This window comes from Gorilla gorilla, chromosome 23 (assembly GCF_029281585.2).
Source record: "Gorilla gorilla gorilla isolate KB3781 chromosome 23, NHGRI_mGorGor1-v2.1_pri, whole genome shotgun sequence".
Classification (NCBI taxonomy): domain Eukaryota; kingdom Metazoa; phylum Chordata; class Mammalia; order Primates; family Hominidae; genus Gorilla; species Gorilla gorilla.
The window spans coordinates 15945524-15959305 of record NC_086018.1 but is presented as its reverse complement, the minus strand read 5'-3'; the positions used below and the strand labels follow the sequence as shown (position 1 = coordinate 15959305).

At 47.1% G+C, this 13782-nt stretch overlaps 1 protein-coding gene across 30 annotated transcripts in view; it reads left to right on the top strand.

Annotated features, from left to right (window-relative positions):
• Nucleotides 1-13782, top strand: part of MICAL3 (microtubule associated monooxygenase, calponin and LIM domain containing 3) — a 238472-nt gene that overhangs the window by 90975 nt on the left and 133715 nt on the right. The window contains exon 1 of one of the 30 annotated variants that reach the window (XM_055374867.2): nucleotides 11642-13375. The exons of 28 other annotated variants lie outside the window; for them this stretch is intronic. The gene's annotated coding sequence lies outside the window, so the exon portion shown is untranslated. Of the gene's footprint in view, nucleotides 1-11641; nucleotides 13376-13782 lie in introns of those variants that run through there. One more of the 30 variants, XM_055374884.2, reaches the window with a different exon arrangement.

The following is a 13782-nucleotide window of genomic DNA, read 5'->3' as shown; positions in this document are numbered from 1 at the left end:
GGTTGTTCAGTTTCCATGTAGTTGTGTGGTTTTGAGTGAGTTTCTTAATCCTGAGTTATAATTTGATTGCACTGTGGTCTGAGAGACAGTTTGTTGTGATTTCTGTTCTTTTACATTTGCTGAGGAGTGCTTTACTTTCAATTATGTGGTCAGTTTTAGAATAAGTGCGATGTGGTGCTGAGAAGAATGTATATTCTGTTGATTTGGGGTGGAGAGTTCTCTAGATGTCTATTAGGTCTGCTTGGTGCAGAGCTGAGTTCAGGTCCTGGATACCTTTGTTAACTTTCTGTCTCGTTGATCTGTCTGATATTGACAGTGGGGTGTTAAAGTCTCCCATTATTATTGTGTGGGATTCTAAGTCTCTTTGTAGGTCTCTAGGGACTTGCTTTATGAATCTGGGTGCTCCTGTATTGGGTGCATGTATATTTAGGATAGTTAACTCTTCTTGTTGAATTGATCCCTTTACCATTATGTAATGGCCTTCTTTGTCTCTTTTGATCTTTGTTGGTTTAAAGTCTGTTTTATCAGAGACTAGGATTGCAACCCCTGCATTTTTTTGTTTTCCATTTGCTTGGTAGATCTTCCTCCATCCCTTTATCTGCAGCCTATGTGCATCTTTGTACATGAGTCTCCTGAATACAGCACACTGATGGGTCTTGACTCTATCCAATTTGCCAGTCTGTGTCTTTTAATTGGAGCATTTAGCCCATTTACATTTAAGGTTAACATTGTTATGTGTGAATTTGATCCTGTCATTATGATGTTCGCTGGTTATTTTGCCCATTAATTGATGCAGTTTCTTCATAGCATTGATAGTCTTTACAATTTGGCATGTTTTTGCATTGGTTGGTACTGATTATTTCTTTCCATGTTTAGTGCTTCCTTCAGGAGCTCTTGTAAGGCAGGCCTGGTGGTAACAAAATCTCTCAGCATTTGCTCGTCTGTAAAGGATTTTATTTCTCCTTCACTTATGAAGCTTAGTTTGGCTAGATATGAAATTCTGGGTTGAAAATTCTTTTCTTTAAGAATGTTGAATATTGGCCCCTACTGTCTTCTGGCTTGTAGGGTTTCTGCCCAGAGATCCGCTGTTAGTCTGATGGCCTTCCTTTTGTGGGTAACTCGACCTTTCTCTCTGGCTGCCCTTAACACTTTTTCCTTCATTTCAACCTTGGTGAATCTGCCAATTATGTGTCTTGGGGTTGCTCTTCTCAAGGAGTATCTTTGTGGTGTTCTCTGTATTTCCTGAATTTGAATGTTGGGCCTCTCCTACTATTCTAAGTCACCATCACCTGTGCATATCCTTCCTAGCACCCATAAGTTGTAATTATGTGCTTCCTTGCTTACTTGTTTATTGTCTGTATTTTCCACTAGACGGTAAGCTCCCCAAGGGCAGGCACTGTGTTTCCATTCACCACTGTAAGTTTAATTGCAAGCACGGATCTTGACATATACTGTGCACTCAATAAATAATGTGCCAAATGAGGTGAAAGGTGGCAAGACACGTGGGTCTCTGCCTGACACACAGCTGCTGTGGGGATGCTCAGGTGCACACCTCATTGGTATCTTCTCATGCAAAGCTGCGTGCACATCTGAGAAGGGTATCTGAGAACACTGCTGGTGCAGGTTCTAAATGCCACAGGCTGGATCTGTGACTCATCCCTGCCCTTCCTCCACATGTCCCTTTCTGCCCATTTGGGGATGCCAGACTCAGCTTGCATTCAGGGTGCACATTGAATTCTGTCAGTCTGTCCCTTCAGAAGGGACAAGTCACTCTGGACCTGGTTCCATGGAGTTGGTAGCTTGCTGGTAGTTTGCCAGGGAGGGAGCATGTGTCCTGTTGGCTATTTATATAGCACACAACCCTGGTCCTGGTCAGAAGCCACACCCCATTGGGCTCCCAGCTGTCTGCCAGATCTGATGCCAAGCAGTGGTGTGTGGTTCTTCCTTAGTATGTGAAGCCTGGTGCAGATTCCATTCACAGGCTGCTGGGTCCCTCAGATCACTGTTTTCTCAGACCACTTATGCGATACCCTTGTGGGGCTTTTGTTTTTAGTTTTTTTTCCAAATGGTGGTATAACATACATTTTATAAAGTGCACAAAGCTTGAGTGTGCAACTTGAATTTTTATATATGTGAACATCTGTGTGTACCCAGCAGGGTTTAGTCAGGGGAGTTAGGGATAAGGGACTTATTGCAAGAATTAGACTCTCCACAAGTTGGGGGACCAGGGGGTGTGGGGGTCCAGATGGTGGGGAGGTCAGAGAGGGGTCACTCACTGGTCGCCTGAAGCACTGGTGTGGTTGGACAGGCCAGAGCTCACAGGGATGCCCGGAACCCGGTCTGTTGCGGAGGTGGAGCCACCGGAGGAGGGGGTGTGGGGAGGCGCTGCCTCTGGGAAGCTGCTGTCAAGTTGGGTCCCCGGCCCAGTGACCGGTGGCAGGCCTGGGGCCTGTGATTGGCCAGCAGGGCCAGCGTGAGGAAGAGGAGCTGGCCACAGTGTGGAGAGTGGGGCAGGCTGGAACCTCCAGGTGCCCGTGTCTCTGTCCTTCACCTCATGGCCACTGCTTCAGTTCACCTTCCAAGCTTTACGGAACTTCCTGGCGTGGCCAATTCTAACTCAGACTCTAACTGGGGGCCCTGGGAGACAGTTCCCAGCTTAACCAAGTTGACACAGCACCACTGTCCAGATCAGGGTCCCAAGTCCCAGCCCTGCCCAGGTAGCCACTGTCTGAGCCGACTTCTGCACCATAGACATAAACTTTGTTCTTTTCTTTGTGTACATGGAGTCGTGCAGTATTTTCTGTCCTGTGTCTGCCCTCTCTTGCCCAGCACTAATCTGTGAGTTTCATCGGTGTGGCTGGATGTTGCAGTAGTTCGTTCCTCTTTCCTGCTGTGTGGTATTCCATTGTGTGACTGTAACTGCAGCTTATCATTTTGCTGCTGTTGGTCATTTGAATGTTTCCAATTTTTGAGTATTATGAATAAAGCTGCAATGAACATTCTTTTACTTGTCTTTTGGCTAACATAAGACATTCATCTCTGTTGGATGTATCCCCAAGAACAGAATTGCTGAGTTTTAGGGTAGATGTGTATGTAGCTTCAAGAACCACTGCTGAACAATTTTCCATAGTGGTTGTATGAGTTCACACGCGCATTGTCTGAGAGTTCCAGTTGTTCCCTATCATTGCCTACTCGTGGCATTGTCGGTCTTTAATTTTAGTTATTTTGATGGGTGATAGGATCTCATTATGGTTTTGATGGACTTCCTGTGACTAATATGTTAAACACCTGTTCACATGCCTTGGTGATTTGAGTGTTCTCTTTTGTGATATGCCTGATCAAATCTTCTGCCCGTTTTTCCTTTGGTGTCTGTTTTTTTCTGTATTGGTTTATACAGAATTTTTCTACATTCCAGATATGAGAGTTTTCTTGGTTACACATAGCCCTTTTGCTTTAAAGAGGTTTATTCCTTCTGAAATGGAGCATAGGGGCCGGGCGCAGTGGCTCACGCCTGTAATCCCAGCACTTTGGGAGGCCAAGGCGGGTGGATCACCTGAGGTCAGGAGTTCGAGACCAGCCTGGGCATCAGGTGAAACCCTGTCTCTACTAAAAATACAAAAAATTAGCCAGGCGTGGTGGCGGGCATCTGTAGTCCCAGCTACTCAGGAGGCTGAGGCAGGAGAATGGCGTGAACCCGGGAGGCGGAGGTAGCAGTGAGCCGAGATAGCGCCACTGCACTCCAACCTGGGCAACAGAGCAAGACCCTGTCAAAAAAAAAAAGAAAAGGAAAGAAAGAAAAATGAAATAGAGCACAGATGGGTTTCAGGCCTGTTTACAGAGGGAAGCCTTTGGAAAAAATGTTGTTACTTATCGGTCTTTTTTCAGGAATTGGAAGTTAAATAACCCAACTTACACATGGTTTTAAAAACAAAATATTGGAGGCTGGGCATGGTGGCTCATGCCTCTTAATCCTGGCACTTGGAGAGACCAGGACAGGAGGATTGCTTGAAGCCAGGAGTTTGAGATCAGCCTGTGCAGCAGAACTAGACTTTGCTTCTACAAAAAAAAAAAAAAAATTAGCCAGGCGTGGTGGTGCACATCTGTAGTTCCATCTACTTGGGAGGCTGAGGTAGGGGGAATTGTTTGACCCAGGAGTTTGAGGTTACGGTGAGCTATGATGGCATCACTACACTCCAGCCTGGCAGACAGAGGGAGACTCTTTCTTTAAAAAAGGAAAAAAAAAAAAAAAAAAGGGCCGGGCACGGTGGCTCATGCTTGTAATCCCAGCACTTTGGGAGGCCGAGGCGGGCAGATCACAAGGTCAGGAGTTCGAGACCATCCTGGCTAACACAGTGAAACCCCATCTCTACTAAAAATACAAAAATTAGCCAGGCGTGGTGGCGGGCGCCTGTAGTCCCAGCTACTTGGGAGGCTGAGGCAGGAGAAAGGCGTGAACCCGGGAGGTGGAGCTTGCAGTGAGTGGAGATCACGACACTGCACTCCAGCCTGGGTGACAGAGTGAGACTCCGTCTTAAGAAAAAAAAGTTCTAAGGGTGCCAGTCATTTGTCACATCAGGGTTGTGTCATTACAGTGATTGTGGTCAGCCCCCTATGGTGCATGTAACACAATATATAAAGCCACGGTATGAAACGTCTAAGTGTTCTGGTTGTTCATCGTATCAGGGCAGTGTTATTTCAAGGAGTGAATGTGTTCACCAAAGCGTGGTGCATGTACTGCATTACGTAAAGTTGGCTTTATGTTTCTTAAGTGCTCCTTGCACATGTGAATCACAGTAGTCTTATTTCAGTGAGGGAATGTGTTCACCACACTAGATATATCTCATACACTACATGAAGACGTATGCAGACAGGTGTTTCTTTCTTTCTTTCTTTCTTTTTTTTGAGACGGAGTCTTGCTGTTTCGCCCAGGCTGGTGTGCACTGGCGCGATCTTGGCTCACTGCAAGCTCCGCCTCCCAGGTTCACGCCATTCTCCTGCCTCAGCCTCCTGAGTAGCTGGGACTACAGATGCCCGCCACCACGCCCCGCTAATTTTTTGTATTTTTAGTAGAGGTGGGGTTTCACCGTGTTAGCCAGGGTGGTCTCGATCTCCTGACCTCGTGATGCACCCGCCTCGGCCTCCCAAAGTGCTGGGATTACAGGCGTGAGCCACCGCGCCCGGCCCACGGACAGGTGTTTCTAACAGTACTATTCCTCGCATCAGGTAGCGTTCCTGCAGTGGGTGAATGTGTCCACCACGCTATGCTGCATATAGTAAAGTATGGCAAGACACATGTAAATAAAACCCAATTTATCTGGAGTGCTCAGAGTACACAGTCAGAAGCCAAACCTTTAATTCACTCCCTAAAGATCTGAGTGTGTGTTGTGGGTCTGGCGCTGCTAAATGCTGGGAATAGAAACCAGACGCAGAGCCACTTGCTGTCTTGTAGGAGCCCGGCACCTGGTGGGAGGTGCTTGGAGAGCAGAGGTAAGATCTGGGTGTAGGAAGAAGGGAAGGGCAAAGTTGTTCTGGGAAGGGCTTGGAGGTGTGGCCCTAAAGCCCCGATGGATGAGTAGGTTCATGTTCGTCATCTGTCTTAGTTCAGAGAAGACCGAAGCAGCTCAGAGGACAAGCAGAGGTTCAGAGAAGTGTGTGCACGGGTGGGGAAAGTGTGTTCTAGGCTGTGAAAACAAACTGTGCCGGAAAGAACATGGGTGTTCCTGGAGCAGCAGGCAGATGTCGGGGGCTGAGTACAGGGGTGTTGGGAGGTTAAGGTGATGAGGGTGGAGGTGAAGCAGGACCTGCAGCCCCAAGGTTAGCCTGGCAGGGAAATGGTGTCTTTCAAAGTGTAAGCAAGGGGGTGGCTTAAGTAGATTTGTTTAGAAAGATCACTTTGGAAGAAACATAGTATGGGAATTGCACACTTGAGCAGGGTGTATTTGTGTCCCCATGTTTATGGCAGCATTATGCACAGTAGTCAGAAGGTAGAAACAGCCCAGTTGTCCATTGATGGGTGAATGGAGAAACTAAATGCAATGTGGACTACAATGGAATTATTATTCAGCCATAAAAATGAGTGAGGTCATGGTATATGTTACAGTGTGGATGAACCTTAAAGCCCTTATACTAAGTGAAATAAGCCAGACACAGAGAGACAAATACATGATTCTACTTATATGAGGTACCTGGAATAGACAGATACATAGAGCCAGAGTAGAATGGTGATAACCATGGGCTGAGGAAGGGGAAATGGGGAGCCAGTGTTTAATGGGTACAGAGTTTCTGTTGGGGATGACAAAAAAGTTCTGGAGATAGACAGTGGCGATGGTTGTGCAACATTGTGAATGGATTTAATACCACTGAATTGTACAATTAAAAATGGTTAAAAACAACTTTTATGTTATATATATCTTAACACAATAAGAAAATAAACCAAAATTACCTTGAAGAAGGGTCTACATTTAAGAGACTATTGCAAGGGTCCAGGTAGAGATAATGAAGTCCAATGCAGTGACGTTAGAAAGGAAGGAATAAATGGGCGAGGAATTTAGGAAGAGCAAATGCGAATATACCCTGCACTGTGCTGCCTCCCCACCATGCTTAGCATGGTACAGTTGCCTGCACGCCCACGCCTCCGGCCTTTTGCAGTGGGAAGTAGGAGCGGTGTGGAGGCCAACACCTGGAGTTCTGACTTAGGTAGATGGCAGTTTTACTAGAATTGAGATTCAGGGAGAGACATAAGTTTGGGAAGGAAGATGGGGTTCTATTTTTGAGTAACCTGAGTTGGAGCAGAATATGTATGCCCTGGCATATTCTGATGGAGATGTCCAGGGGACAGTTACAAAGATGGTGCTAGAACAAAATAGAAAGAGGGCCAAGGACAGAGCCCTGAGCATCCTCTCTACTTAGAAAGTGGCTTAAAAAGCTGGAGGAGCATGCACAGAGAAACCAGGGCAGGAGAGTTCAGCTATATAATCCTTTGTTCTCCACCAGGTTGGCTTTTCGGTTACTCTACAGATTCATGCTTCTCCCTTGGGATATTCCTTTTCCAAGCCAGGCTGTTTTTGGGAGGGCACAGACATCCTGGAATGCCAAGGTTGAGGATGGTGAAATGGACTCAGGGAAGTTGGATTGTATATCGGGAAGTTGTAGACCTTTAGTCTTCTAACCATTTCTGCTTTGTTGATTCCACTGTCCTTTCATTGCATCTTTGCTCATGTTCTACTGATGAAGAAAAATTGAGAGCTTTGACCAGCATCAAGGTCAAGATGAAAGACATCAGTAAGACCTTACAGTCCCATGGATACCATCACTTAAAATGCCTGTGCGTTTATGTTTTCCAAGTCAAAACATTTTTTTTCATAAATTTTATTTTATTTCTTTGATCAGTGATTTAGAAAATTTTTGGGTTTGGGACTCACAGCCTGTCATTTTGTACAGTATTTTTGAAAGCACCCAGCTGTCAGGAGGAAGGGACAATGCCTGTTTGAGGATTTAACTGAAACGTGTTTTGATTCCTTGGCTGTGGTGCTAAGATCTGTCATGGTGAAGAGAGATTTGTGCAGTAGTACCCTTCCGACACTGTGGAAGGAGGGGTGCCGGGAAAACATGGACAGATGAACGGGTTCTTCATTTTAGTTTGAGAAGCACTATTCTCAACAAGAGTTACTTAAAAAAAAAAATTGTTTAAGTTTCCAGGTCCTCCAGCCAAGCCCAGTTGAATGCTTTTCAGGCAGAGGCAAGATAGCTGTGACCTCCTCAGCTTTCTGCCTGCTCTGAGCTCCCTTCGTGTTGCTGAATTGGCAGCAACAAGTAGATATCAACTTCTTTTTTCACATTCCTCGTAAAACTGACTGAACCATAATCGTCTTCAGGTTTGGGAGATATTAAATATCCCCTCCAGGGTGATGGAGATGTAGTAGATTGTGGTGATGGTTGCACAAGTTGGCAGATTTACTAAAAATCACTGATTGTACACTGAAAACGGGTGACTCTTATTGTCTGTAAGTTACACCGCAATGAAGTGGTATAGAAAAACATGCCCTCCAGTCCTGAGAACAGTATGTTTTTCTGGCCTGGTGGTGCTTTTTGGGGAGCCAGAAGCCCTGCTCTGAGTCCTTTGGCTTCCTGGCCGAGCCCTTCAGAGGTCCTGATGTCAGGAACTTGGTACAGCTTGTGGCTCTCACCTGGCTCCCTTCCCCTTGCTCTCTCAGGTGCTCGGCACCTAGTGTGGTTGGAATATTTACCAGGAATGAGCCAAGCCCATTTTGGTTTCTGGCCAGAGGGTAGCTCTCCAGGATCCAGAGCCCAATATCCAGTTTGTGGCTTATTCAGATCCCAGGACTCTTTCCCCCCGTTGCTATTTGGTCAATTTCATTGTTCTGTTGGCACCCAGTTTGCAGGGTGTGTTAGGCCATTGTTGTGTTGTTATAAAGAAATACCTGTTGCCAGCAGGGATGGAAGCTTACTGTGAACAGTGGGTTGAGTTGCCCTGAGGAAGGAAGGTCAGAGCACTGGAGCTATTGTGGGCATGTTACTATGTCATCCTGCAGCAATGTTTATGAAATACCTGCTGTTCTCACACTGTGGCTTGAGATGCTCTGGGGCTTCTGGTTGCAGGTCTTCTGAAATACAGGGTTGCTTAATTAAGGCCCTTTAACAAAGTCTTTATGTCCATGGTGTTTAGCACAGGTTGAATATCTCTTCTGAAATGCTTGGGATCAGATGTGTTTTGGATTTCATATTTTTTTCAGGTTTTAGAATATTTGCACTATACCTACCAATTGAGCATCCCTAATTGGAAAATCTGCTATCAGAAATGCTCCATTGAGTGTTTCCTTTGAATGTCCTGTTGATGCTCAAAAACATTCAGATTTTGGAATATTTCCAATTTTGGATTTACAGATTTGAGATGCCCAACCTGTATCTATATCAAATATTTATTTAAGTTGAACAGAGTACATTGGCTTTTCCTTGCCCCAGTGAGTGGTATTTCTCAAGGTGGTATATTTAATCTGTACCTGAACTGGTCCAAGGGGTGAGATGTGCCTGATCCGCTGGCTGTGCCCTGGTGAGTTGGAGTCTGTGGAGCTTGGCTGCAGACACAGAGCTCTCCAGGATTTGTGAGAGGGCTGACGGTGTCCTTTGGTGGCCTTCCCATAAGGATGGTGATATGGTTTGGCTGTGTACCCACCCAAATCTCATACTGAATTGTAGCTCCCATATTCCCCACGTGTCGTGGGAGGGACCTGGTGGGAGGTAATTGAATCATGGAGGCGGTTACCTCCATGCTTTTCTTGTGATAGTGAGTTCTCATGAGATCTGATGCTTTTATAAGGGGCTTCTCTCCCTCTTCGCGCTGCACTTCTCCTTGTTGCTGCCATGTGAAGAAGGATGCGTTTGCTTCCCCTTCCACTATGATGATAAGTTTCTTGAGTCCTCCCCAGCCATGCTGAACTGTGAGTCAATTAAACCTCTTTCCTTTCTAAATTACCCAGTCTCAGATATGTCTTTATTAGCAGCATGAGAATGGACTAATACAGATGGCTTCCCTGGAGTTAGACTTGTGTAAGCCACAGTTGGCGAGAGGGTCACAGCAGTAACACTTTCTAATATCCCTTAGGGAACACTGGGGTTTGCCCAGATTTTAGGTTTCAGTCCTTGGAGCAAGCCAAAGAATGTGTATCCCAGAGCCAGCAGGCCAATGAACAGTAGTCCTGTGCCTGTAGCAAACTAGACAAGTGCTTTAGAAAACCAAGGGGTGGGCAAAGCCCAGCTCAGGACCTGAGACTGCCACTGGGCCCCAGCAGGTACCAGAAGGTGGCCTGGGCCTTTTGGCCATCAGGTGCTGGCATCTTAGGCCAGGGTAGATGTGGAATGGAGCCAGTAGCCCCTCTGGCTCTACACTGGCTAATCTTATTGGTGCTGAATTGAGTAAAGATTAATAAGTCTTCTGTAGAAAAAAAATGTGGTAGGTTGCTGGCTTGGAGCCCAGAGCAGTTGGAATTTTGGAGCCCAGAGAGGTCATGGCAGTTGGTTTTTGGCAACTGGTCTTTGGGAGAAAAGAAACCACAGTTTTGGCTATAGTTCAATATGCTCCGGACAGGGTAGGGTCACCCCTAGGGCAAGGGGTGCATAAGTGGGGAGAAGTTGTGGGCTGTGGACTTTCAAGACCCTGCCTGAGTGTAGCTTGGGGAATTTGCAGTATTCCTTGAGCAGAAGAAAGCAAGCTTGTTACTCTCTTTCTCTGAATGTTTCATTTCCAACCAATGGATCTCCTTCCCGTGGAAGTGGTGTGGTGAGGGGTGTAGCTGGGGGAGTGATCTCAGGGGTCAGCGGGAATCAGCAGAGGGAGAGGTTTGGCTTGGAGAAGCATTTGATCCACTGATGAATCGTGCCTAAGTCCCATACTCTTTTAAGCTAATTTCAAGGGAAAATACATTCCACTGAGCTGGTTTAGGGTCAGTTGTCTAGATTTATTTCTGCTTTGGAGAGAACAACTGAGATTTTCTCCATGAAAATAGTTGAAGAAAACCATGGCCTTGGAGCTAGCTAGCCCTCATTCCCCATTCCCTTCTGTGGCTTGGAACCAAGACACACTGTTTGGGTTTGAGCATGCACAGCTACCTTACTGGAGAATAAGGACCCTCCTGGAACAGGGCTGTGCTCACCAAGCCTGCGCCCTGGTGCATACACTTGAACCTGGTTTTCTTTCTTCCTGAGCCATTTGCATCTCTAAGAAGCCTGTGGGCATGAGTCTTCCCTTTAGCCATTCTAACTCTTGGGAGCTTCAACATCATAATACCAGTGACTTAGTGTCTGAAAAAGGTGAGGACCATCCTGGAATGTGAACAGAAAACAACAGTCCTGTTGTTTTCATAATTAGGAGCCATTCAGACTCCTAATATGCCTTAGGGAACTCAACTGTGGCTGCTTCCTGGTCCTTCTTACACCCCCTAAATTGTAACAAGTTAGTAACAAGTTAATCATCATGCAAATGCCCTTTCTCCTTTTGTGTAGTTCTGTGACATTAGATGTTATGGCCCAGGCGAGCCTTCTGTTTATCTTTTTCCTTCTTTCTTGGCATCTGCCCGCATCTGTACTACGTGCAAACACGAACGTGAATTCCTCTACCTAGCCAGACCCAAACACAAACGGGTAGGCAGACCTGGACTTAATTCCAGAGCAAGTGAGGAGTGTTGAAGGGGAGGCACGCACCCAGGTGGGAGGGAACACAGGGGAAAAGGTGATTGGCTGCTTGGGGCTGGGGTGGGCGGGGTCGCTTTAGTGAGGTCCGGAATGCTGAGCTGCAGTCTCAAGTGCAGGAGGGGCGTTGTAGGCAAAGGTGAGGAGGCGGCGGAGGTGAGGAACACGTAAAAGTGTGGTGCATGCTGGGAACCTGAGAGGATGGGTTGCATCTATTAATAGCAGTGAGAGAAGTCAGCTTTTTGGGCCTTGCTGAGGGTTTGGATTGTTTCCTAGTGTCAGCAGAGGCTGAAACGGGTCACATTGGCTCTTATAAAAGACCCCTCTGGCACTCGTGGAGGATGTATTGGAGCGAGTTTAGATTAAGGGACAGCTAGCCGGGCGCGGTGGCTCATACCTGTAATCCCAGCACTTTGGGAAGCCGAGGTGGGTGGATCACTTGAGGCCAAGAGTTCGAGACTAGCCTGGCCAACATGGTGAAATCCCGTCTCTACTAAAAATATGAAAATTATCCAGGTGTGGTCGCACATGCCTGTAATACCAGCTACTAGGGAGGCTGAGGCAGGAGAATCACTTGAACCCTGAAGATGGAGGTTGCAGTGAGCTGAGATCGCACCACTGCACTCCAGCCTGGGCAACAGAGCAAGACTCCATCACACACACAAAAGAAAAGATTAAGAAGCAGCTGTGCTAGTCCAAGCTAGTGTCAGTCAAGGGAAATGACCAAGGCCAGTCTCAAGTCTTAGTCATTTTAAGAGATTCATTTGCCAAAGTTAAGGATGCATACCCGGGAGACAGTTCTATGCCTTTCTCCGAAGATGATTTTGAGAGCTTCAGTATTTAAGGGAGAAAGAGTGGGATATTGTGAAATACACAGTTTTCATGTTGAGGGAAGGGAAAAATAGTCATTCATGCCTTTGACTCTGAATCTGCCTTTTTGCATGAGATAACATAGACAATAGAGCAGAGGAAACAATCAGATATGCCTTTGTCACAGGTGGGCAGAGAGATGACTTTGAGTTCTGTCTTATGTCCCCGTACCTGTGAAGATAAGCTATCAACTTACATTGCCATGGTGAATTTTAACAGAAATGCTTTAGGGTAAAGATCTTGGGGCCCACAAGGAATTTCCTTGTGGGCAAAATGCGAGGGAGTCATCTTTGTAGTCATCTTATATAGGAACCAGAATGGAAGGTGGGTTTGCATGATCCCTTTCCCAGCTTGGCTTTTCCCTTTGGCTTAGTGAGTTTGGGGCCCCAAGATTTATTTTCCTTTCACACTAGGAATCTCGGGGCTTCCACCAGGATCATGGTAGGGAGATGAACATTCTAAAGTTAGAATCAGCAGATTGGGTTGAGGAGTGGAGAACAGGGAAGGGTCTGAGATGACTCCAGATTTCCATTTGGTGGGTGGCGGGTTTGACTCCGTGTGGGGTAGACTTCATTGGTGGGAGGCACCTGTGGATGGCTAAATGGAGATGTTTAGTAGCTTTGGATCTCTGGAGCAAGGTCAGAATGATAAAAATCAAGGGCCATCCAATTTTTTGAGAGCGGCAGATGAAAGAATTGCAGCTGAGAGACTGGAGGCCGGTGTGGAGAGTGGGCAGAAGCAGGAGACAGAGCACAGCCAGGGGAGGGCGGGTTCCAGGAAGCGCTGCAGCCAGGGAGCTAGCCAGATAGGACCGGAACGCGTCTGAGCCTGTCTCACTTGAAAGCCACCGTCACCCTCAGTGGAGTGTTGGAGACAGAGGCCAGATTGGAGAGGGAGTGAAAAGATGACCGGAAGAGGGTCATTAGGAGAGTGGGGACGGGCTGGGGGCCCCAAGACACAGCGTCAGGCTGGAGGAACCAGTGGGGTATTGTAGAAGGCAGTATTGGGGCCCCACCTATGGGTGGAGATGACGGGGCAGGTACAGCCACATCAGTCCTCACTGCGGGGACTTGCAGAAAATATGCTTTTGTCCCACCCCCATTCCACTCCCAAGGCTGGTGTTTCACGCATGCAGCTTTCCCTCTCACTTGCCTCCTCCGTCACCGCCCAGCAAGTATGAAATGCGCAGTAACCCTTTGAGTCCTGTGTCCTCCTGCCTCAAATGAAGAAATGTTGCCTTGTCTGACACCTGGGCTTGTGGCAGCTTCGTGGCTTTCTCATGCAGATGTTAGCCATACAGGTAACTTGGAATCAGAAATGTTATGGGTCCTTCACTCGTCTCTGGGGTAGTGGGCTGGGGCTGTTGCATAGCATTTGCTGACACTGATACCGCAGTTCTTTTCTAGAAACCAGTTTCTTTTTATAGGGGACAGTTACACTGAAGCTATTTGGCTATTGAAACACAGCTGCTTCCAGGTCCTGGCTCCTGACAGGCTCTCTTCTGCTGGCAAGAACAGGTCCTGAGCTGGGTGTGGGGCCTGCTGGGCAGAGCCTGTGTGAGCCAGGTCCAGGGCCAGTCGTGGTCATGGAAAAAGGGCAGGTCTCCAGGGGAGCACCTCCCCCGCTGGGCAGAAGCCATCTGGACTCTCCTTGTAGGGGTCCCATTCTCTGTGACTCCCAGCCTGGTGCCACTGCCTGAAAGCACAC